This window comes from Chiloscyllium punctatum, chromosome 48 (assembly GCF_047496795.1).
Source record: "Chiloscyllium punctatum isolate Juve2018m chromosome 48, sChiPun1.3, whole genome shotgun sequence".
NCBI classification, from domain to species: domain Eukaryota; kingdom Metazoa; phylum Chordata; class Chondrichthyes; order Orectolobiformes; family Hemiscylliidae; genus Chiloscyllium; species Chiloscyllium punctatum.
In genome coordinates, this window is record NC_092786.1 from 16,882,420 (window position 1) to 16,905,070 (window position 22,651).

Here is a 22,651-nt window from a genome sequence, read left to right on the forward strand (position 1 = left end):
CCTCTGTTTCGCGCCCTCTGTTTCGCGCTCTCTGTTTCAGCCCCTCTGTTTCAGACCCTCTGTTTCAGACCATCTGTTTCTCGCCCTCTGTTTCGCGCCATCTGTTTCAGACCCTCTGTTTCGCGCCCTCTGTTTCAGACCCTCTGTTTCAGACCCTCTGTTTCAGACCCTCTGTTTCTCGCCCTCTGTTTCGCGCCCTGTGTTCCGCACCCTCTGTTTCAGACCCTCTGTTTCTCGCCCTCTGTTTCAGCCCCTCTGTTTCAGACCTTCTGTTTCAGACCCTCTGTTTCAGACCCTATGTTTCGCGCCCTCTGTTTCAGACCCTCTGTTTCAGCCCCTCTGTTTCTCGCCCTCTGTTTCGCGCCCCATGTTTCAGAACCTCTGTTTCACGCCCTCTGTTTCAGCCCCTCTGTTTCGCCCCCTCGGTTTCGCGCCCTCAGTTTCAGACCCTCTGTTTCAGACCCTCTATTTCTCGCCCTCTGTTTCAGACCCTCTGTTTCAGACACTCCGTTTCAGCACCTCTGTTTCGCACCTTCTGTTTCAGACCCTCTGTTTCAGAACCTCTGTTTCTCGCCCGCTGTTTCGCGCCCTCTGTTTCGCGCCCTCTGTTTCAGACAATCTGTTTCAGACCCTCTGTTTCAGACCCTCTGTTTCAGCCCCTCTGTTTCAGACCCTCTGTTTCAAACCATCTGTTTCAGACCCTCTGTTTCTCGCCCTCTGTTTCAGCCCCTCTGTTTCAGACCCTCTGTTTCTCCCCCTCTGTATCTCGCCTTCTGTTTCGCGCCCTCTGTTTCGCGCCCTCTGTTTCAGACCCCCTGTTTGTCGCCCTCTGTTTCGCGCCCTCTGTTTCAGACCCTCTGTTTCGCGCCCTCTGTTTCAGCCCCTCTGTTTCAGACCCTCAGTTTCAGACCCTCTGTTTCGCGCCCTCGGTTTTAGACCCTCTGTTTTAGACCCTCTGTTTCTCGCCCTCTGTTTCGCGCCCTCTGTTTCAGACCCTCGGTTTCGCACCCTCTGTTTCAGACCCTCTGTTTCAGACCCTCTGTTTCAGACCCTCTGTTTCTCGCCCTCAGTTTCGCGCCCTCTGTTCCGCGCCCTCTGTTTCAGACCCTCTGTTTCAGACCCTCTGTTTCTCGCCCTCTGTTTCAGACCCTCTGTTTCAGACCCTCTGTTTCAGACCCTCTGTTTCGCGCCCTCTGGTTCAGCCCCTCTGTTTTGCGCCCTCTGTTTCGCGCCTTCTGTTCCGCGCCCTCTGTTTCAGACCCTCTGTTTCAGACCCTCTGTTTCTCACCCTCTCTTTCAGACCCTCTGTTTCAGACCCTCTGTTTCTCGCCCTCTGTTTCGCGCCCTCTGTTTCACGCCCTCTGTTTCAGACCCTCTGTTTGTCGCCCTCTGTTTCTCGCCCTCTGTTTCGGCCCCTCTGTTTCTCGCCCTCTGTTTCGGCCCCTCTGTTTCTCGGCCTCAGTTTCAGACCCTCGGTTTCGTGCCCTCTGTTTCGCGCCCTCGGTTTCAGACCCTCTGTTTTAGACCCTCTGTTTTAGACCCTCTGTTTCTCGCCCTCTGTTTCGCGCCCTCTGTTTCAGACCCTCTGTTTCGCGCCCTCTGTTTCAGACCCTCTGTTTCAGACCCTCTGTTTCAGACCCTCTGTTTCTCGCCCTTTGTTTCGCGCCCTCTGTTCCGCGCCCTCTGTTTCAGACCCTCTGTTTCAGACCCTCTGTTTCGCGCCCTCTGTTTCAGCCCCTCTGTTTCAGACCCTCTGTTCCGCGCCCTCTGTTTCAGACCCTCTGTTTCTCGCCCTCTGTTTCAGCCCCTCTGTTTCAGACCCTCTGTTTTGCGCCCTCTGTTTCAGACCCTCTGTTTCAGACCCTCTGTTTCTCGCCCTCTGTTTCGCGCCCTCTGTTTCAGACCCTCTGTTTCAGACCCTCTGTTTCAGACCCTCCGTTTCAGCCCCTCTGTTTCGCGCCCTCTGTTTCGCTCCCTCTGTTTCAGACCCTCTGTTTCTGGCCCTCTGTTTCTGGCCCTCTGTTTCAGACCCTCTGTTTCAGACCCTCTGTTTCGCGCCCTCTGTTTCAGACCCTCTGTTTCAGCCCCTCTGTTTCTCGCCCTCTGTTTCGCGCCCTCTGTTTCAGACCCTATGTTTCACGCCCTCTGTTTCAGCCCCTCTGTTTTAGCCCCTCTGTTTCAGACCCTCTGTTTCGCGCCCTCTGATTCAGCCCCTATGTTTCGCGCCCTCTGTTTCGCGCCCTCTGTTCCGCGCCCACTGTTTCAGACCCTCTGTTTCAGACCCTCTGTTTCTCGCCCTCTGTTACAGCCCATCTGTTTCAGACCCTCTGTTTCAGACCCTCTGTTTCGCGCCCTCTGTTTCAGCCCCTCTGTTTCGCGCCCTCTGTTTCGCGCCCTCTGTTTCAGACCCTCTGTTTCAGACCATCTGATTCAGCCCCTCTGTTTCAGACCCTCTGTTTCAGACCATCCGTTTCAGCACCTCTGTTTCGCACCCTCTGTTTCAGACCCTATGTTTCTCGCCCCCTGTTTCAGCCCCTCTGTTTCTTTCACCTTGTTTCAGCCCCTCTATTTCAGCCCCTCTGTTTCAGCCCATCTGTTTCTCGCCCTCTGTTTCAGCCCCTCTGTTTCTCGCCCTCTGTTTCTCGCCCTCTGTTTCGCGCCCTCTGTTTCAGACCCTCTGTTTCGCGCCCTCTGTTTCAGCCCCTCTGTTTCAGACCCTCTGTTTCAGACCCTCTGTTTCGCGCCCTCTGTTTCGCGCCCTCGGTTTCAGACCCTCTGTTTTAGACCCTCTGTTTCTCGCCCTCTGTTTCGCGCCCTCTGTTTCAGACCCTCTGTTTCGCGCCCTCTGTTTCAGACCCTCTGTTTTAGACCCCCTGTTTCAGACCCTCTGTTTCTCGCCCTCTGTTTCGCGCCCTCTGTTCCGCGCCCTCTGTTTCAGCCCCTCTGTTTCAGACCCTCTGTTTCAGACCCTCTGTTTCGCGCCCTCTGTTTCGCGCCCTCGGTTTCAGACACTCTGTTTTAGACCCTCTGTTTCTCGCCCTCTGTTTCGCGCCCTCTGTTTCAGACCCTCTGTTTCGCGCCCTCTGTTTCAGACCCTCTGTTTCAGACCCTCTGTTTCAGCACCTCTCTTTCGCGCCCTCTGTTTCGCGCCCTCTGTTTCAGACCCTCTGTTTCAGACCCTCTGTTTCTCGCCCTCTGTTTCAGACACTCTGTTTCAGACCCTCCGTTTCAGCCCCTCTGTTTCGCGCCCTCTGTTTCAGACCCTCTGTTTCTGGCCCTCTGTTTCTGGCCCTCTGTTTCAGCCCCTCTGTTTCAGACCCTCTGTTTCAGACCCAGTGTTTCTCGCCCTCTGTTTCAGACCCTCTGTTTCAGCCCCTCTGTTTCTCGCCCTCTGTTTCGCGCCCTCTGTTTCAGACCCTATGTTTCGCGCCCTCTGTTTCAGCCCCTCTGTTTCAGAACCTCTGTTTCAGACCCTCTGTTTCGCGCCCTCTGATTCAGCCCCTCTGTTTCGCTCCCTCTGTTTCGCGCCCTCTGTTCCGCACCCTCTGTTTCAGACCCTCTGTTTCAGACCCTCTGTTTCTCGACCTCTGTTACAGCCCATCTGTTTCAGACCCTCTGTTTCAGACCCTCTGTTTCTCGCCCTCTGTATCTCGCCCTCTGTTTCGCGCCCTCTGTTTCGCGCCCTCTGTTTCAGACCCTCTGTTTGTCGCCCTCTGTTTCGCGCCCTCTGTTTCAGACCCTCTTTTTCTCGCCCTCTGTTTCAGCCCCTCTGTTTCAGACCCTCCGTTTCAGCCCCTCTGTTTCACGCCCTCTGTTTCGCTCCCTCTGTTTCAGACCCTCTGTTTCAGCCCCTCTGTTTCGCGCCCTCTGTTTCGCGCCCTCTGTTTCAGACCCTCTGTTTCAGACCCTCTGTTTCTCGCCCTCTGTTTCAGACACTCTGTTTCAGACCCTCCGTTTCAGCCCCGCTGTTTCTCGCCCTCTGTTTCAGACCCTCTGTTTCTGGCCCTCTGTTTCTGGCCCTCTGTTTCAGCCCCTCTGTTTCAGACCCTCTGTTTCAGACCCACTGTTTCTCGCCCTCTGTTTCAGACCATCTGTTTCAGCCCCTCTGTTTCTCGCCCTCTGTTTCGCGCCCTCTGTTTCAGACCCTATGTTTCGCGCCCTCTGTTTCAGCCCCTCTGTTTCAGACCCTCTGTTTCAGACCCTCTGTTTCGCGCCCTCTGATTCAGCCCCTCTGTTTCGCTCCCACTGTTTCGCGCCCTCTGTTCCGCACCCTCTGTTTCAGACCCTCTGTTTCAGACCCTCTGTTTCTCGCCCTCTGTTACAGCCCATCTGTTTCAGACCCTCTGTTTCAGACCCTCTGTTTCTCGCCCTCTGTATCTCGCCCTCAGTTTCGCGCCCTCTGTTTCGCGCCCTCTGTTTGTCGCCCTCTGTTTCGCGCCCTCTGTTTCAGACCCTCTTTTTCTCGCCCTCTGTTTCAGCCCCTCTGTTTCAGACCCTCCGTTTCAGCCCCTCTGTTTCACGCCCTCTGTTTCGCTCCCTCTGTTTCAGACCCTCTGTTTCAGCCCCTCTGTTTCGCGCCCTCTGTTTCGCGCCCTCTGTTTCAGACCCTCTGTTTCAGACCCTCTGTTTCTCGCCCTCTGTTTCAGACACTCTGTTTCAGACCCTCCGTTTCAGCCCCGCTGTTTCTCGCCCTCTGTTTCAGACCCTCTGTTTCTGGCCCTCTGTTTCTGGCCCTCTGTTTCAGCCCCTCTGTTTCAGACCCTCTGTTTCAGACCCACTGTTTCTCGCCCTCTGTTTCAGACCCTCTGTTTCAGCCCCTCTGTTTCTCGCCCTCTGTTTCGCGCCCTCTGTTTCAGACCCTATGTTTCGCACCCTCTGTTTCAGCCCCTCTGTTTCAGACCCTCTGTTTCGCGCCCTCTGATTCAGCCCCTCTGTTTCGCTCCCTCTGTTTCGCGCCCTCTGTTCCGCACCCTCTGTTTCAGACCCTCTGTTTCAGACCCTCTGTTTCTCGCCCTCTGTTACAGCCCATCTGTTTCAGACCCTCTGTTTCAGACCCTCTGTTTCTCGCCCTCTGTATCTCGCCCTCTGTTTCGCGCCCTCTGTTTCGCGCCCTCTGTTTCAGACCCTCTGTTTGTCGCCCTCTGTTTCACGCCCTCTGTTTGTCGCCCTCTGTTTCGCGCCCTCTGTTTCAGACCCTCTGTTTCAGACCCTCAGTTTCAGACCCTCTGTTTCGCGCCCTCGGTTTTAGACCCTCTGTTTTAGACCCTCTGTTTCTCGCCCTCTGTTTCGCGCCCTCTGTTTCAGACCCTCGGTTTCGCGCCCTCTGTTTCAGACCCTCTGTTTCAGACCCTCTGTTTCAGACACTCTTTTTCTCGCCCTCTGTTTCGCGCCCTCTGTTCCGCGCCCTCTGTTTCAGACCCTCTGTTTCAGACCCTCTGTTTCTCGCCCTCTGTTTCAGCCCCTCTGTTGCAGACCCCCTGTTTCAGACCCTCTGTTTCGCGCCCTCTGTTTCAGCCCCTCTGTTTTGCGCCCTCTGTTCGCGCCCTCTGTTCCGCGCCCTCTGTTTCAGACCCTCTGTTTCAGACCCTCTGTTTCAGACCCTCTGTTTCGCGCCCTCTGTTTCAGCCCCTCTGTTTTGCGCCCTCTGTTTCGCGCCGTCTGTTTCGCGCCCTCTGTTTCAGACCCTCTGTTTGTCGCCCTCTGTTTCTCGCCCTCTGTTTCGGCCCCTCTGTTTCTCGCCCTCTGTTTCGGCCCCTAAGTTTCTCGCCCTCAGTTTCAGACCCTCTGTTTCGCGCCCTCTGTTTTGCGCCCTCGGTTTCAGACCCTCTGTTTTAGACCCTCTGTTTTAGACCCTCTGTTTCTCGCCCTCTGTTTCGCGCCCTCTGTTTCAGACCCTGTGTTTCGCGCCCTCTGTTTCAGACCCTCTGTTTCAGACCCTCTGTTTCAGACCCTCTGTTTCTCGCCCTATGTTTCGCGGCCTCTTTTCCGCGCCCTCTGTTTCAGACCCTCTGTTTCAGACCCTCTGTTTCGCGCCCTCTGTTTCAGCCCCTCTGTTTCGCGCCCTCTGTTTCGCTCCCTCTGTTCCGCGCCCTCTGTTTCAGACCCTCTGTTTCAGACCCTCTGTTTCTCGCCCTCTGTTTCGCTCCCTCTGTTCCGCGCCCTCTGATTCAGACCCTCCGTTTCAGCCCCTCTGTTTCGCGCCCTCTGTTTCGCTCCCTCTGTTTCAGACCCTCTGTTTCAGACCCTCTGTTTCGCGCCCACTGTTTCGCGCCCTCTGTTTCAGACCCTCTGTTTCAGACCCTCTGTTTCAGACCCTCCGTTTCAGCCCCTCTGTTTCTGGCCCTCTGTTTCAGCCCCTCTGTTTCAGACCCTCTGTTTCAGACCCTCTGTTTCGCGCCCTCTGTTACAGCCCATCTGTTTCAGACCCTCTGTTTCAGACCCTCTGTTTTGCGCCCTCTGTTTCAGCCCCTCTGTTTCGCACCCTCGTTTTCGCGCCCTCTGTTTCAGACCCTCTGTTTCAGACCATCTGATTCAGCCCCTCTGTTTCAGACCCTCTGTTTCAGACCATCCGTTTCAGCACCTCTGTTTTGCACCCTCTGTTTCAGACCCTATGTTTCTCGCCCCCTGTTTCAGCCCCTTTGTTTCTCACACCTTGTTTCAGCCCCTCTATTTCAGCCCCTCTGTTTCAGCCCATCTGTTTCTCGCCCTCTGCTTCAGCCCCTCTGTTTCTCGCCCTCTGTTTCTCGCCCTCTGTTTCACGCCCTCTGTTTCAGACCCTCTGTTTCGCGCCCTCTGTTTCAGCCCCTCTGTTTCAGACCCTCTGTTTCAGACCCTCTGTTTCGCGCCCTCTGTTTCGCGCCCTCGGTTTCAGACCCTCTGTTTTAGACCCTCTGTTTCTCGCCCTCTGTTTCGCGCCCTCTGTTTCAGAGCCTCTGTTTCGCGCCCTCTGTTTCAGACCCTCTGTTTCAGACCCTCTGTTTCTCGCCCTCTGTTTCGCGCCCTCTGTTCCGCGCCCTCTGTTTCAGACCCTCTGTTTCAGACCCTCTGTTTATCGCCCTCTGTTTCAGACCCTCTGTTTCGCGCCCTCTGTTTCAGCCCCTCTGTTTTGCGCCCTCTGTTTCGCGCCCTCTGTTTCAGACCCTCTATTTCAGAAACTCTGTTTCTCGCCCTCTGTTTCTCGCCCTCTGTTTCAGACCCTCTGTTTCAGACCCTCTGTTTCTCGCCCTCTGTTTCGCGCCCTCTGTTTCAGACCCTCTGTTTGTCGCCCTCTGTTCCTCGCCCTCTGTTTCGGCCCCTCTGTTTGTCGCCCTCTGTTTCGGCCCCTCTGTTTCTCGCCCTCAGTTTCAGACCCTCTGTTTTGCGCCCTCTGTTTCGCGCCCTCGGTTTCAGACCCTCTGTTTTAGACCCTCTGTTTCTCGCCCTCTGTTTCGCGCCCTCTGTTTCAGACCCTCTGTTTCGCGCCCTCTGTTTCAGACCCTCTGTTTCAGACCCTCTGTTTCAGCCCCTCTGTTTCAGACCCTCTGTTTCAGACCCTCTGTTTCGCGCCCTCTGATTCAGCCCCTCTGTTTCGCTCCCTCTGTTTCGCGCCCTCTGTTCCGCACCCTCTGTTTCAGACCCTCTGTTTCAGACCCACTGTTTCTCGCCCTCTGTTACAGCCCATCTGTTTCAGACCCTCTGTTTCAGACCCTCTGTTTCTCGCCCTCTGTATCTCGCCCTCTGTTTCGCGCCCTCTGTTTCGCGCCCTCTGTTTCAGACCCTCTGTTTGTCGCCCTCTGTTTCGCGCCCTCTGTTTCAGACCCTCTGTTTCGCGCCCTCTGTTTCAGCCCCTCTGTCTCAGACCCTCAGTTTCAGACCCTCTGTTTCGCGCCCTCGGTTTTAGACCCTCTGTTTTAGACCCTCTGTTTCTCGCCCTCTGTTTCGCGCCGTCTGTTTCAGACCCTCGGTTTCGCGCCCTCTGTTTCAGACCCTCTGTTTCAGACCCTCTGTTTCAGACACTCTGTTTCTCGCCCTCTGTTTCGCGCCCTCTGTTCCGCGCCCTCCGTTTCAGACCCTCTGTTTCAGACCCTCTGTTTCGCGCCCTCTGTTTCAGCCCCTCTGTTTTGCGCCCTCTGTTTCGCGCCCTCTGTTCCGCGCCCTCTGTTTCAGACCCTCTGTTTCAGACCCTCTGTTTCTCGCCCTCTGTTTCAGACCCTCTGTTTCAGACCCTCTGTTTCAGACCCTCTGTTTCTCGCCCTCAGTTTCGCGCCCTCTGTTTCGCGCCCTCTGTTTCAGACCCTCTGTTTGTCGCCCTCTGTTTCGGCCCCTCTGTTTCTCGCCCTCTGTTTCGGCCCCTCTGTTTCTCGCCCTCAGTTTCAGACCCTCTGTTTCGCGCCCTCTGTTTTGCGCCCTCGGTTTCAGACCCTCTGTTTTAGACCCTCTGTTTTAGACCCTCTGTTTCTCGCCCTCTGTTCCGCGCCCTCTGTTTCAGACCCTGTGTTTCGCGCCCTCTGTTTCAGACCCTCTGTTTCAGACCCTCTGTTTCAGACACTCTGTTTCTCGCCCTCTGTTTCGCGGCCTCTGTTCCGCGCCCTCTGTTTCAGACCCTCTGTTTCAGACCCTCTGTTTCGCGCCCTCTGTTTCAGCCCCTCTGTTTCGCGCCCTCTGTTTCGCTCCCTCTGTTCCGCGCCCTCTGTTTCAGACCCTCTGTTTCAGACCCTCTGTTTCTCGCCCTCTGTTTCAGTCCCTCTGATTCAGACCCTCCGTTTCAGCCCCTCTGTTTCGCGCCCTCTGTTTCGCTCCCTCTGTTTCAGACCCTCTGTTTCAGACCCTCTGTTTCGCGCCCTCTGTTTCGCGCCCTCTGTTTCGCGCCCTCTGTTTCGCTCCCTCTGTTTCAGACCCTCTGTTTCTGGCCCTCTGTTTCTGGCCCTCTGTTTCAGCCCCTCTGTTTCAGACCCTCTGTTTCAGACCCTCTGTTTCGCGCCCTCTGATTCAGCCCCTCTGTTTCGTGCCCTCTGTTTCGCGCCCTCTGTTTCAGACCCTCTGTTTCAGACCCTCTGTTTCTCGCCCTCTGTTACAGCCCATCTGTTTCAGACCCTCTGTTTCAGACCCTCTGTTTCGCGCCCTCTGTTTCAGCCCCTCTGTTTCGCGCCCTCGGTTTCGCGCCCTCGGTTTCAGACCCTCTGTTTCAGACCATCTGATTCAGCCCCTCTGTTTCAGACCCTCTGTTTCAGACCCTATGTTTCTCGCCCCCTGTTTCAGCCCCTTTGTTTCTCACACCTTGTTTCAGCCCCTCTATTTCAGCCCCTCTGTTTCAGCCCATCTGTTTCTCGCCCTCTGCTTCAGCCCCTCTGTTTCTCGCCCTCTGTTTCTCGCCCTCTGTTTCACGCCCTCTGTTTCAGACCCTCTGTTTCGCGCCCTCTGTTTCAGCCCCTCTGTTTCAGACCCTCTGTTTCAGACCCTCTGTTTCGCGCCCTCTGTTTCGCGCCCTCGGTTTCAGACCCTCTGTTTTAGACCCTCTGTTTCTCGCCCTCTGTTTCGCGCCCTCTGTTTCAGAGCCTCTGTTTCGCGCCCTCTGTTTCAGACCCTCTGTTTCTCGCCCTCTGTTTCGCGCCCTCTGTTCCGCGCCCTCTGTTTCAGACCCTCTGTTTCAGACCCTCTGTTTCTCGCCCTCTGTTTCAGCCCCTCTGTTTCAGCCCCTCTGTTTCAGACCCTCTTTTTCGTGCCCTCTGTTTCAGCCCCTCTGTATCGTGCCCTCTGTTTCGCGCCCTCTGTTCTGCGCCCTCTGTTTCAGACCCTCTGTTTCAGAAACTCTGTTTCTCGCCCTCTGTTTCAGACCCTCTGTTTCAGACCCTCTGTTTCAGACCCTCTGTTTCTCGCCCTCTGTTTCGCGCCCTCTGTTTCGCGCCCTCTGTTTCAGACCCTCTGTTTCTCGCCCTCTGTTTCTCGCCCTCTGTTTCGGCCCCACTGTTTCTCGCCCTCTGTTTCGGCCCCTCTGTTTCTCGACCACAGTTTCAGACCCTCTGTTTTGCGCCCTCTGTTTCGCGCCCTCGGTTTCAGACCCTCTGTTTTCGACCCTCTGTTTCTCGCCCTCTGTTTCGCGCCCTCTGTTTCAGACCCTCTGTTTCGCGCCCTCTGTTTCAGACCCTCTGTTTCAGACCCTCTGTTTCAGACCCTCTGTTTCGCGCCCTCTCTTTCAGCCCCTCTGTTTCGCGCCCTCTGTTCCGCGCCCTCTGTTCCGCGCCCTCTGTTTCAGACCCTCTGTTTCAGACCCTCTGTTTCTCGCCCTCTGTTTCAGCCCCTCTGTTTCAGACCCTCCGTTTCAGCCCCTCTGTTTCGCGCCCTCTGTTTCGCTCCCTCTGTTTCAGACCCTCTGTTTCAGCCCCTCTGTTTCGCGCCCTCTGTTTCTCGCCCTCTGTTTCAGACACTCTGTTTCAGACCCTCCGTTTCAGCCCCTCTGTTTCGCGCCCTCTGTTTCGCTCCCTCTGTTTCAGACCCTCTGTTTCTGGCCCTCTGTTTCTGGCCCTCTGTTTCAGCTTCTCTGTTTCAGACCCTATGTTTCAGACCCTCTGTTTCTCGCCCTCTGTTTCAGACCCTCTGTTTCAGCCCCTCTGTTTCTCGCCCTCTGTTTCGCGCCCTCTGTTTCAGACCCTATGTTTCGCGCCCTCTGTTTCAGCCCCTCTGTTTCAGCCCCTCTGTTTCAGACCCTCTGTTTCAGACCCTCTTTTTCGCGCCCTCTGTTTCGCGCCCTCTGTTCCGCGCCCTCTGTTTCAGACCCTCTGTTTCAGACCCTCTGTTTCTCGCCCTCTGTTACAGCCCATCTGTTTCAGACCCTCTGTTTCAGACCCTCTGTTTCTCGCCCTCTGTTTCAGCCCCTCTGTTTCAGCCCCTCTGTTTCAGACCCTCTGTTTCGCGCCCTCTGTTTCAGCCCCTCTGTTTCGCGCCCTCTGTTCTGCGCCCTCTGTTTCAGACCCTCTGTTTCAGAAACTCTGTTTCTCGCCCTCTGTTTCAGACCCTCTGTTTCAGACCCTCTGTTTCAGACCCTCTGTTTCTCGCCCTCTGTTTCGCGCCCTCTGTTTCGCGCCCTCTGTTTCAGACCCTCTGTTTCTCGCCCTCTGTTTCTCGCCCTCTGTTTCGGCCCCACTGTTTCTCGCCCTCTGTTTCGGCCCCTCTGTTTCTCGCCCACAGTTTCAGACCCTCTGTTTTGCGCCCTCTGTTTCGCGCCCTCGGTTTCAGACCCTCTGTTTTCGACCCTCTGTTTCTCGCCCTCTGTTTCGCGCCCTCTGTTTCAGACCCTCTGTTTCGCGCCCTCTGTTTCAGACCCTCTGTTTCAGACCCTCTGTTTCAGACCCTCTGTTTCGCGCCCTCTCTTTCAGCCCCTCTGTTTCGCGCCCTCTGTTTCGCGCCCTCTGTTCCGCGCCCTCTGTTTCAGACCCTCTGTTTCAGACCCTCTGTTTCTCGCCCTCTGTTTCAGCCCCTCTGTTTCAGACCCTCCGTTTCAGCCCCTCTGTTTCGCGCCCTCTGTTTCGCACCCTCTGTTTCAGACCCTCTGTTTCAACCCCTCTGTTTCGCGCCCTCTGTTTCGCGCCCTCTGTTTCAGACCCTCTGTTTCAGACCCTCTGTTTCAGACCCTCTGTTTCTCGCCCTCTGTTTCAGACACTCTGTTTCAGACCCTCTGTTTCAGCCCCTCTGTTTCGAGCCCTCTGTTTCGCTCCCTCTGTTTCAGACCCTCTGTTTCTGGCCCTCTGTTTCTGGCCCTCTGTTTCAGCTCCTCTGTTTCAGACCCTATGTTTCAGACCCTCTGTTTCTCGCCCTCTGTTTCAGACCCTCTGTTTCAGCCCCTCTGTTTCTCGCCCTCTGTTTCGCGCCCTCTGTTTCAGACCCTATGTTTCGCGCCCTCTGTTTCAGCCCCTCTGTTTCAGCCCCTCTGTTTCAGACCCTCTGTTTCAGACCCTCTTTTTCGCGCCCTCTGATTCAGCCCCTCTGTTTCGCGCCCTCTGTTTCGCGCCCTCTGTTCCGCGCCCTCTGTTTCAGACCCTCTGTTTCAGACCCTCTGTTTCTCGCCCTCTGTTACAGCCCATCTGTTTCAGACCCTCTGTTTCAGACCCTCTGTTTCTCGCCCTCTGTTTCAGCCCCTCTGTTTCAGCCCCTCTGTTTCAGACCCTCTGTTTCGCGCCCTCTGTTTCAGCCCCTCTGTTTCGCGCCCTCTGTTTCGCGCCCTCTGTTCTGCGCCCTCTGTTTCAGACCCTCTGTTTCAGAAACTCTGTTTCTCGCCCTCTGTTTCAGACCCTCTGTTTCAGACCCTCTGTTTCAGACCCTCTGTTTCTCGCCCTCTGTTTCTCGCCCTCTGTTTCGGCCCCACTGTTTCTCGCCCTCTGTTTCGGCCCCTCTGTTTCTCGCCCACAGTTTCAGACCCTCTGTTTTGCGCCCTCTGTTTCGCGCCCTCGGTTTCAGACCCTCTGTTTTCGACCCTCTGTTTCTCGCCCTCTGTTTCGCGCCCTCTGTTTCAGACCCTCTGTTTCGCGCCCTCTGTTTCAGACCCTCTGTTTCAGACCCTCTGTTTCAGACCCTCTGTTTCGCGCCCTCTCTTTCAGCCCCTCTGTTTCGCGCCCTCTGTTTCGCGCCCTCTGTTCCGCGCCCTCTGTTTCAGACCCTCTGTTTCTCGCCCTCTGTTTCAGCCCCTCTGTTTCAGACCCTCCGTTTCGCGCCCTCTGTTTCGCTCCCTCTGTTTCAGACCCTCTGTTTCAACCCCTCTGTTTCGCGCCCTCTGTTTCGCGCCCTCTGTTTCGCGCCCTCTGTTTCGCGCCCTCTGATTCAGACCCTCTGTTTCAGACCCTCTGTTTCTCGCCCTCTGTTTCAGACACTCTGTTTCAGACCCTCTGTTTCAGCCCCTCTGTTTCGCGCCCTCTGTTTCGCTCCCTCTGTTTCAGACCCTCTGTTTCTGGCCCTCTGTTTCTGGCCCTCTGTTTCAGCCCCTCTGTTTCAGACCCTATGTTTCAGACCCTCTGTTTCTCGCCCTCTGTTTCAGACCCTCTGTTTCAGCCCCTCTGTTTCTCGCCCTCTGTTTCGCGCCCTCTGTTTCAGACCCTATGTTTCGCGCCCTCTGTTTCAGCCCCTCTGTTTCAGCCCCTCTGTTTCAGACCCTCTGTTTCAGACCCTCTTTTTCGCGCCCTCTGATTCAGCCCCTCTGTTTCGCGCCCTCTGTTTCGCGCCCTCTGTTCCGCGCCCTCTGTTTCAGACCCTCTGTTTCAGACCCTCTGTTTCTCGCCCTCTGTTACAGCCCATCTGTTTCAGACCCTCTGTTTCAGACCCTCTGTTTCGCGCCCTCTGTTTCAGCCCCTCTGTTTCGCGCCCTCGGTTTCGCGCCCTCCGTTTCAGACCCTCTGTTTCAGACCATCTGATTCAGCCCCTCTGTTTCAGACCCTCTGTTTCAGACCATCCGTTTCAGCACCTCTGTTTCGCACCCTCTGTTTCAGACCCTCTGTTTCAGACCCTCCATTTCTCGCCCCCTGTTTCAGCCCCTCTGTTTCTTGCACCTTGTTTCAGCCCCTCTATTTCAGCCCCTCTGTTTCAGCCCCTCTGTTTCAGCCCCTCTGTTTCCCGCCCTCTGTTTAAGCCCCTCTGTTTCAGCCCCTCTGTTTCTCGCCCTCTGTTTCAGCCCCTCTTTTTCTCGCACTCTGTTTCTCACCCTCTGTTTCAACCCTTCTGTTTCTCGCCCTCTGTTTCAGCCCCTCCGTTTCTCGCCCTCTGATTCAGCCCCTCTGCTTCAGCCCCTCTGTTTCATCCCCTCTGTTTCTCGCCCTCTGTTTCTTGCACTCTGTTTCAGCCCCTATGTTTCAGCCACTCTGTTTCTCGCTCTCTGTTTCTCGCTCTCTGTTTCTCGCCCTCTGTTTCTCACAAAATGTTTCCGCCAAACTGTTTCAGCTCCTCTGTTTCAGCCCCTCTGTTTCTCGCCCTCTGATTCAGCCCCTCTGTTTCAGCCCCTCTGTTTCTTGACCTCTGTTTCTCGCCCTCTGTTTCTCGCCCTCTGTTTCAGCCCCTCTGTTTCAGACCCTCTGTTTCTCGCCCTCTGTTTCAGCCCCTCTGTTTCAGCCCCGCTGTTTCTAGCCCTCTGTTTCAGCCACTCTGTTTCTCGCCCTCTGTTTCAGCCCCTCTGTTTCAGCCCCTCTGTTTCTCGCCCTCTGTTTCAGCCCCTCTGTTTCTCGCCCTCTGTTTCAGCCCCTCCATTTCTCGCCCCCTGTTGCAGCCCCTCTGTTTCTCACCCTCTGTTTCAGCCCCTCTGTTTCTCACCACTGTTTCTCTCCCTCCATTTCAGCCCCTCTGTTTCTCGCCCTGTGATTCAGCCACTCTGTTTCAGCCCCTCTGTTTCTCACCCGCTGTTTCAGCCCCTCTGTTGCTTGCCCTCTGTTTCAGCCCCTCTGTTTCAGTCCCTCTGGTTCTCGCCCTTTATTTCTGCCCCTCTGTTTCAGCCCCTCTGTTTCTCACCCTCTGTTTCTCGCCATCTGTTTCAGCCAATCTGTTTCAGCACCTCTGTTTCTCGCCCTCTGTTTCAGACCCTCTGTTTCAGCCCCTCTGTTTCTTGCCCTCTGTTTCAGCACCTCTGTTTCTCGCCCTCTGTTTCAGACCCTCTGTTTCAGCCCCTCTGTTTCTTGCCCTCTGTTTCAGCCCCTCCATTTCTCGCCCCCTGTTTCAGCCCCTCTGTTTCTCACCCTCTGTTTCTCGCCCTCTGTTTCAGCCCCTCTGTTTCTCGCCCTCTGTTTCAGCTCCTCTGTTTCTCGCCCTCTGTTTCAGCCCCTCTGTTTCTCGCCCTCTGTTTCAGCCCCTCTTTTTCTCGCACACTGTTTCTCACCCTCTGTTTCAACCCTTCTGTTTCTCGCCCTCTGTTTCAGCCCCTCCGTTTCTCGCCCCCTGTTTCAGCCCCTCTGTTTCTCGCCCTCTGATTCAGCCCCTCTGTTTCAGCTCATCTGTTTCTCGCCCTCTGGTTCTCGCCCGATGTTTCAGCCCCTCTGATCCAGCCCCTCTGTTTCATCCCCTCTGTTTCTCGCCCTCTGTTTCTTGCACTCTGTTTCAGCCCCTCTGTTTCTCGCTCTCTGTTTCTCGCCCTCTGTTTCTCACAAAATGTTTCAGCCAACCTCCATTTTCCCCACCTCCCACATCTCACCCCCACCCCCAAAATGCAGCCTCACCCCCAAATACCCCCAGTCTCTGGGTCAGAGGGAGAGGGAAGGACCAGGGAGAGAGAATATATCAGAGAGAGAGGGAGGGAGGGAGGGACAGGAGGGAGAGAGATTCAGTCAGAGGGAAAGAGAGGGAGATGGGAAGAGAGAGACACCGAGGGAGATGGAGAGCGAGAAGGGGGAGAGAGAGAGTTAGGGTGAGGGAGAGAGAGAGAGACAGGAGGAGATAATGAGAGAGAGGGGCGAGAGAGAGAGAGAGAGAGAGGGGTGAGGGAGAGGGCAAGAGAAAGAAAGAGACAGAGAGGGGGCGAAAAGAGAGAGAAAGGGGGCAAAAGATATAGGGGAGACGAGAGAGAGAAAAAGACAGGACAGAGAGAAATAATGACGGGGCGAGAGAGAGACAGGGGTTGGGAGATGGGGGCAAGAGAAAGCAGGATGGCTAGAGAGAGATAGAGGAGGGAAGAGAGAGAGATAGAGGTGAGAAGAGAGAGAGGGTCGAGAGAGGGAGGTGAGAGAGAGAGACCAGATGAGAGGAAGCACGGGTGATAGACAGAGAGAGATGTTGAGAGAGAGGAAGGGCACAAAGGAGAGAGGGGTGTGTGAGAGGGTGAGAGAGGGGAGGGGTTGCGAGAGAGATTGTGAGGGGGTGAGAGAGAGAGAAGGAGGGGCGAGAGAGAAAGAGGGAGGGGTCGAGAGAGAGAGAGAGAGGGAGGGGGCAAAACAGAGAGGGAGGGGTGTCGAGAGTGAGAGAGGGAGGGGATCGAGAGAGAGAGGGAGGGCACGAGTGAGAGAGAGATAGGGGTCAAGAGAGAGAGAGGGGGAAAGAGAGAGAGAGGGAGGGGGATCAAGAGAGAGAGGGAGAAGTCGCGCGAGAGAGGGGGTGGCGAGAGAGTGAGAGGGAGGGCGGTGAGAGAGAGAGAGAGAGAGGGAGGCGGGCGAGAAAGAGAGAATGAGGGGGCGAGATAGAGAGGGAGGGGCGAGAGAGAGAGGGAGGGGGGAAGAGAGAGATGGAGGGGGGCCAGAGAGAGTGAGGGAGGGGCGAGAGAGAGAGAGGGAGGGGTGAGAGAGAGAGGGAGGCGGCGAGAGAGAGCGGGAGGGGGCGAGAGAGAGAGAGAGAGAGGGAGGGCATGAATGACAGAGAGATATGGGTCAAGAGAGAGATAGAGGGGGCAAGAAAGAGGGCGAGAGAGAGAGGGAGGGGGTCGAGAGAGAGAGAGAGGTAGAAGTCGCGAGAGAGAGGGGGTGGTGAGTGAGTAAGAGGGAGGGCGGTGAGAGAGAGAGAGGGAGGCAGGCGAGAAAGAGAGAATGAGGGGGCGAGATAGAGAGGGAGGGGCGAGAGAGAGAGGGAGGGGGGAAGAGAGAGATGGAGGGGGGCCAGAGAGAGTGAGGGAGGGGCGAGAGAGAGAGAGGGAGGGGTGAGAGAGAGACGGAGGCGGCGAGAGAGAGCGAAGGAGGGGGGCAAGAGAGTGGGTGGGGGGCGAGAGAGAGAGAGAGGGGTGACAGAGAGAGGGAGCAGGCGAGAGATTGAGAGGTAGGGGAGCGAGAGAGAGGGAGGTGTTGCGAGAGAGCGAGAGGTAGTGGGGCGAGAGAGAGAGAGAGAGAGGGAAGTGGCGAGAGAGAGGGAGCGAGGGAGGGGTGTGAGAGAGAGGGGGTAAGGGAGAGAGAGGGTGGGGCCGAGACAGAGAGAGGGAGGCGGTCGAGAGAGAGAGGGAGGGAGGGGGGGGTCGAGAGAGGGAGGGAGGGAGGGGGGTCGAGAGAGGGAGGGAGGGAGTAGCCATGAGAGAGAGGGGGCGAGAGAGTGAGAGGGAGGGGGGTGAGAGAGAGTGTGGGAGGCGGGCGAATAACAGAGAGGTAGGGGGCGAGAGAGAGAGGGTGTGGGTGAAAGAGAGAGAGAAAGGGGTGAGAGAGAGAGGGGGAGGCGAGAGAGAGGGGGAGGGTGCGGGAGAGAGGGGGAGGGAACAAGAGAGAGAGGGAGGGGATGAGAGAGTGGGAGGGGAGAAGAGAGAGGGGAGGGGGTGCAAGTGAAATTGGGAAGGGGTGAGGGGGTGGGGTGACAGAGAGAGGGAGGGGGTCGAGAGAGAGAGAGGGAAGGCACGAGAGAGAGGGAGGGAGGGGGGCGAGAGAGACAGAGAGATGGGGGATCAAGAGTGATAGGGGGGGCAAAAGAGAGGGGGTGAAAGAGAGGGAGGGAGGGGTTCGAAAGAGAGAGTGAGGGAGAAGTCGCAAGAGAGGGGGGTGGCGAGAGAGTGAGAGGGAGGGCGGTGAGAGAGAGAGAGAGCGAGACGGGCAAGAAAGTGAGAAAGAGGGGCGAGAGAGAGAGGGTGTGGGTGAGAGAAAAAGAGAAAGGGGACGAGAGAGAGAGGGGGAGGCGAGAGAGAGAGGGAGGGCGAGTGAGAGAGAGGTGGAGGGGGGGCTGGAGAGTCAGGGGGCGAGTGAGAGAGGGGGAGGGAGCAAGGGAGAGGGGGAGGAGAGGCGAAAGAGGGAGGGAGGGGCGAGAGAGATTGGGAAAGGTCGAGAGAGAGGGGGGCAAGAGAGAGAGAGGGAGAGGCGAGAAAGAGAGGGAGGGAGCGAGAGAGAGAGGGAGGGGGTGAAAGAGAGAGGGAGGGGGCAATAGAGAGAGGGAGGGGGCGAGAGAGAGGAAGGGGTGCGAGAGAGAGAGGGAGGGGGGCGAGAGAGAGAGAAAGGGGAGGCGAGAGGGAGAGAGGGAGGGGGCAAGTGAGAGAGAGAGGGGGGAGAGAGCGAGAGGGGGGGGCGAGAGGGAGAGGGCAGGGGCGAGAGAGAGTGAGAGGGGTGGTGCGAGAGAGAGGGGGTCGAGAGAGAGAGTGGGGGCGAGAGAGAGAGAGAGAGGTGGTTTGAGAGAGAGAGAGGGGGGGCAAGTGAGATAGGGAGGGGGCGAAAGAGAGAGGGGGTGAGAGAGAGGAAGGCGAGTGAGAGGAGGGCGAGTGAGGGTGCCAGCGAGAGAGAGCCAGAACGAGAGCAAGAGGCACACAGAGATGAACAAAGGGGGCGAGCAAGAGAGAGCGAGTGCGAGAGAGAGACAGCGAGAGAACGAGGCAGCGAGAGAGAGAGGTACCAGAGAGACGGAGAGAGGGGGCAAGAGAGAGAGAGTGAGACACAGCAAGAGTGCACGCAGGAGAGAGAGAGGATTGGTAGAGAGAGAGAGAGAAGGGGGCAGGATAGAGAGAGAGGGCTAGAGAGAAAGAGGGGGGAGAGTGAGAGTGAGAGAGAGAGGCTGCAAGAGAGAGAGAGGGAGCGAGGGAGAAAGGATATCGAGATGGAGAGACGGGACGAGCAAGAGGTAGAGCAATGAGAGACGGACGAAAGAGAGAGAGAGGAGGCGAGAGACAGAGGGAAGGCCAAGAGAGGCAGAGACAGAGGGGTGAGAGAGGAAGAGAGGATGCAAGAGCAATGAGGCAAGAGCAAATGAGGAAGAGAGGTGGCGCGAGAGAGAGAGGTGCCAAAGAAAGAGAGGGGCAAGCGAGAGAGGGGTGTGGGAGAGAGAGGGATAGAGTGGGGAGAGAGAGAAAGGAGTGAGACGGAGAGAGAGAGAGAGAGAGAGAGGGGGTGATATAGAGAGGGGGAGATAGTGACCGAGAGTGAGCGAGAGAGACAACAAGCGAGAGAGAATGAGAGAAAGAGGGAGAGAGTTGCAAGAAAGAGGGAAAGAGAGGGCAAATACGAGAGAGAGAGTGAGAAAGCGAGGGAAAGAGAGATGGAGAGAGGGTGTGGGAGAGAGGGTGAGGGAGAGAGTGATCGAGAAAGAGCAATGGAGGGGTTAGAGAGGGGCGACAGAGAGCGCGATAGACAGTGAGAGGAGCGAAAGGGAGAGATGATAGAGAGAAGGATAGAGAGAGAGCGAGAGAGGTGAGCGATGGTGACGGGGGAACAAAGAGAGAGATATAGAGAGAGACAGGGGCGAAAGTGTGTGTAAGAGAGAGAGTGGAAGAGAGAGTGTGGCAAGAGAGGGTGACAGTGATGGGGAGAGAGAGGAGAGAAAAGGTGTGTGAGAGACGGGGGAAAGGAGATCGAGAGAGTGAAGGAGTGAGAGAGAGAGAGATGGGGAGAGCGGGAGGGCAAGAGAAAGAGGGGCGAGTGAGAGACAGAGAGGTGTGAGAGAGGGATGGAGGGCTGAGAGAGAGAGTGCGCGAGAGAGAGCTGCAAGAAATAGCAAGAGAGAGGACAGATACGAGAGAGAGAAAGAGCGAGATTGACAGAGTGGGAGCATGGAAGCGTGGCAGCGTGGGAACGAGGGAGCGAGGGAGTGAGAAAGAGCGAGAGTGGCAGAGTGGCAGCGAAGGAGCGGCAGGAAAGAAAGAAAGAGAGAGAGATGGGGGGGATTGAGGGAGGGGGCAGAGGGAGGGGTGGAGAGGGAGGGCGGATAGAGAGGGGTAGAGGGAGGGGGGTAGCAGGTGGGTAGTGGGAGTAGAGGGAGGACAACGGGGGGTGCGAGGGGGGCATGGGGGTGAGAGGGGGGACGGGGAGCAAGAGGGGGAGGGGGTGCAAGGGGGTGAGGCGAGAGGTGGTGGGCGGGGGAGGGGTGCGAGGGGTGCGAGGGGTGGTGGAAAGGGGGTTGAGGGGGGCGGAAAGGGGGAGCGAGAAGGGGGCGAGAAGCGGGACAATGGGGGTGAATGGGTTCGACGGCGGGCGAAAGGGTGGAGGGGGGCGAGAGGGGGCATCCAGAGGGGGGCAGCGTTAGGGGGCGAGAGGGGGGCAGCGAGAGGGGGACAGCATGAGGGGGGCGATGGGGTGGGTGAGAGTGGGGGAGGTGGGAGAAGAGGGGGTGAGGGGGGTGAATGGGGGAAGGGTGGCCCGGGGGGATAGAGGGGGGTGAGGGAGGGTGTGTGGGATGTGCTAGAGGGGGGTGGGGTGGCAAGGGGAGGTGAGGGGGGCGGGGGGCAGAGAGGAGTGGGAGAGGGGTGGATGGTTAAGAGGGGTTTGCCGGGGGGTGCGAGAGGGTGGGGGAGGGGGTGGGTGGGGAGGAGTGAGGGGGAGCGAGGGGGACTGATGGAAGGAGAGTGCTGGCTATGTCATTTCATCATCTGTGAAACACATGTTTAATCTTTCTTCTTAAGTTAAGCCTTGGAATCCAAATTTCACTTCAGTAAATCTACACTGCACTTCCACTCAGAGTGATACTCTCCTTCAGCCATGGTGCTCAGCCTTGACAGATTGGTCTAACTAGGTTTGGATTTGCTGAAGCATGACTTCTAATCCTTTGGTTTCTAGTCTTCTGTCGAGATTCCACCGGCCCCTTGATCACTTTTGTGAACCTGTCTGTGACATTTGCATAAACTATACAGCTGGATCAATCACTCTCTTTCTATTTTCACAATCAAGAAATATGCTATTTTGATCCAACCTCTCACTTGCCTGCACAAACTCATCTGTCGCTTAATTTTCATTTACTGAATCTATCATGATTGCTTTCTAATACTATGCTTCCATCTACCTACACTTGGAATCACAGTAATCTGCAGAGTGGCCCCAAATTTTGAATGTGGCTTTCCTTTCATTGTGAAAAGTGAATAAATAGGGCTCCAACATCGATCCGTGCAGGATGTCACTAAACATATCCTTCCAATGTGAATATCTCTTATTATCTACACAAATGTCTCTTGTTCAAATCAAATTCCTCTGCAAGAACATCTTTTACATCTTATTATCTTTAATGGACAGTGGAAAGGTGTAAATTCAGGGGCATCCTTCACAGTCAAATTTGCCTTGTGTTTATCTGATTAGGGGAGCAATGAATCCCATTAAATATTAATCTTTGTCTTCACGACATGGGAACTCGATCACAAAGATTAACAATGTTAAATATGTATTCTCCTTCATGATTGATAAACTCTGGGCGCATTGTTACCGAGTGGTACTCGCTTTTTTTTTCAAAAACACAGGCCCCGCCCAACTGTTGGCTCACACTTGTTATACCATATGGTCCTCATCCTCTCCATCTGAATCTCATGGCAAGATACCTCGAACATGGAGAGGAGCAACTATTCCAAGCACTGAGCTCCCAGTAATTTGTACCACCACTCACCCTAATCCATTGGAGAAGCCAATTGGTCCCGCACTATGTCCTCATCTGAATCATCCTGCTGGCTGCGTTTCGTCCCCATATTAAAGCGGTGACGGCTCTCTGATGGCAGACGGGAATGGACGGATTTCTCTTCAATCTCATCTTTCGTCATTGACTCGTTGAACTCATGGGAGTACTCAGTGGCAACAGAGGCAGAGTCTGGAGAGACAATAAATGATTGACATTGTTCTTTGTTATTTTCCATTGCTCACTGAAAGGTTTATAACTTGAACTTGAAGTTATGGGCTGAGCTAGAATCCTTGGATTAATTATCTGCTCAAGGAGCAGAGTTGGGTTGCAATTATTGATCCAACACAACTTTGATATTGAATCACACATTGTTTAAGTTTCCTTATGTACAACCACAGATCCAAGGGAAACACAAGGAAGTTGGATTGAATAGCTTAAGCACATGACTGAATAAAGGAATCTTGAAATAAATCAGTACAGGATATGTGCCTATTTGACCCACATATCCTTTGGGTCGGGAAGGAGTGCTAACGTAGCAAAAGATTTGATTGATTCAAATCATCTAACTGAAGAGACACATTTCTCTGCTTAAGTCATGAGATCAGTGGAAGGACAAAACATCATTTCTGGTTAAAGAATTCACCTTTCTCACCAGGTAATGAAGGCACACTGTCTCTGCGGATCGAGTCATTGGCCACTGTTTGAACCACCTCCTCAATAGAGCTATTTCCCTTTGGTGTGGCCAGAGGTTCTGCTTTTCTCCAAGAATGGTAAGGGTGAGCTGCCTTGTTTACTGCTACCGCTGCTACTCCTATAGAAATGTCACAGAACAACACAGATGCATAGTTTCAGGACACAAAAACAGGTTCTCAGTATTTGTGATTTACAAAGGCCTCCTTCTCAACCTAAACCCATCAACATAGTTTTCTTCGATTTCTTGTATTCCAAGCACCTCCTTGAATACATCTGTTATTTGCTTCAATTATTCCTGATGAAGTAAGTTCTACATTCAAACCCCTTTTTGGTAAAGACTTTGTTGCCCTCTGCAAATTCCCCATTAGATTTAATAATGATTACAATTATATCCCCAGATCCAGTGGATTCTGTCATTCGCAAGCAGAAACATCTTTTCTATGTCTACTCGATCAAACGTAACTGGACCATGTTACTCTTTTTCAATGAGACATGACTGCCCAATCTTACTTGATGAATTCAAACTCAGTTTGGATATAATTCCAGTAACTATTCTTTATCTTCCCAGATTCGAACTGTGTGCAGTGCTCCAAGGGTGATCTGTCCATGGTCCTACACATATCGAACACATTTCCATTCTGTCACCCCAGAAATAAACCCATGGCCTTCTTCTCGATCTAACCTCACAAACCGGTGCTATTTGCTGCCAGTGACTCATTCCTATCTCCAGATCCCTCTGCCCTATTTAAGGACATAT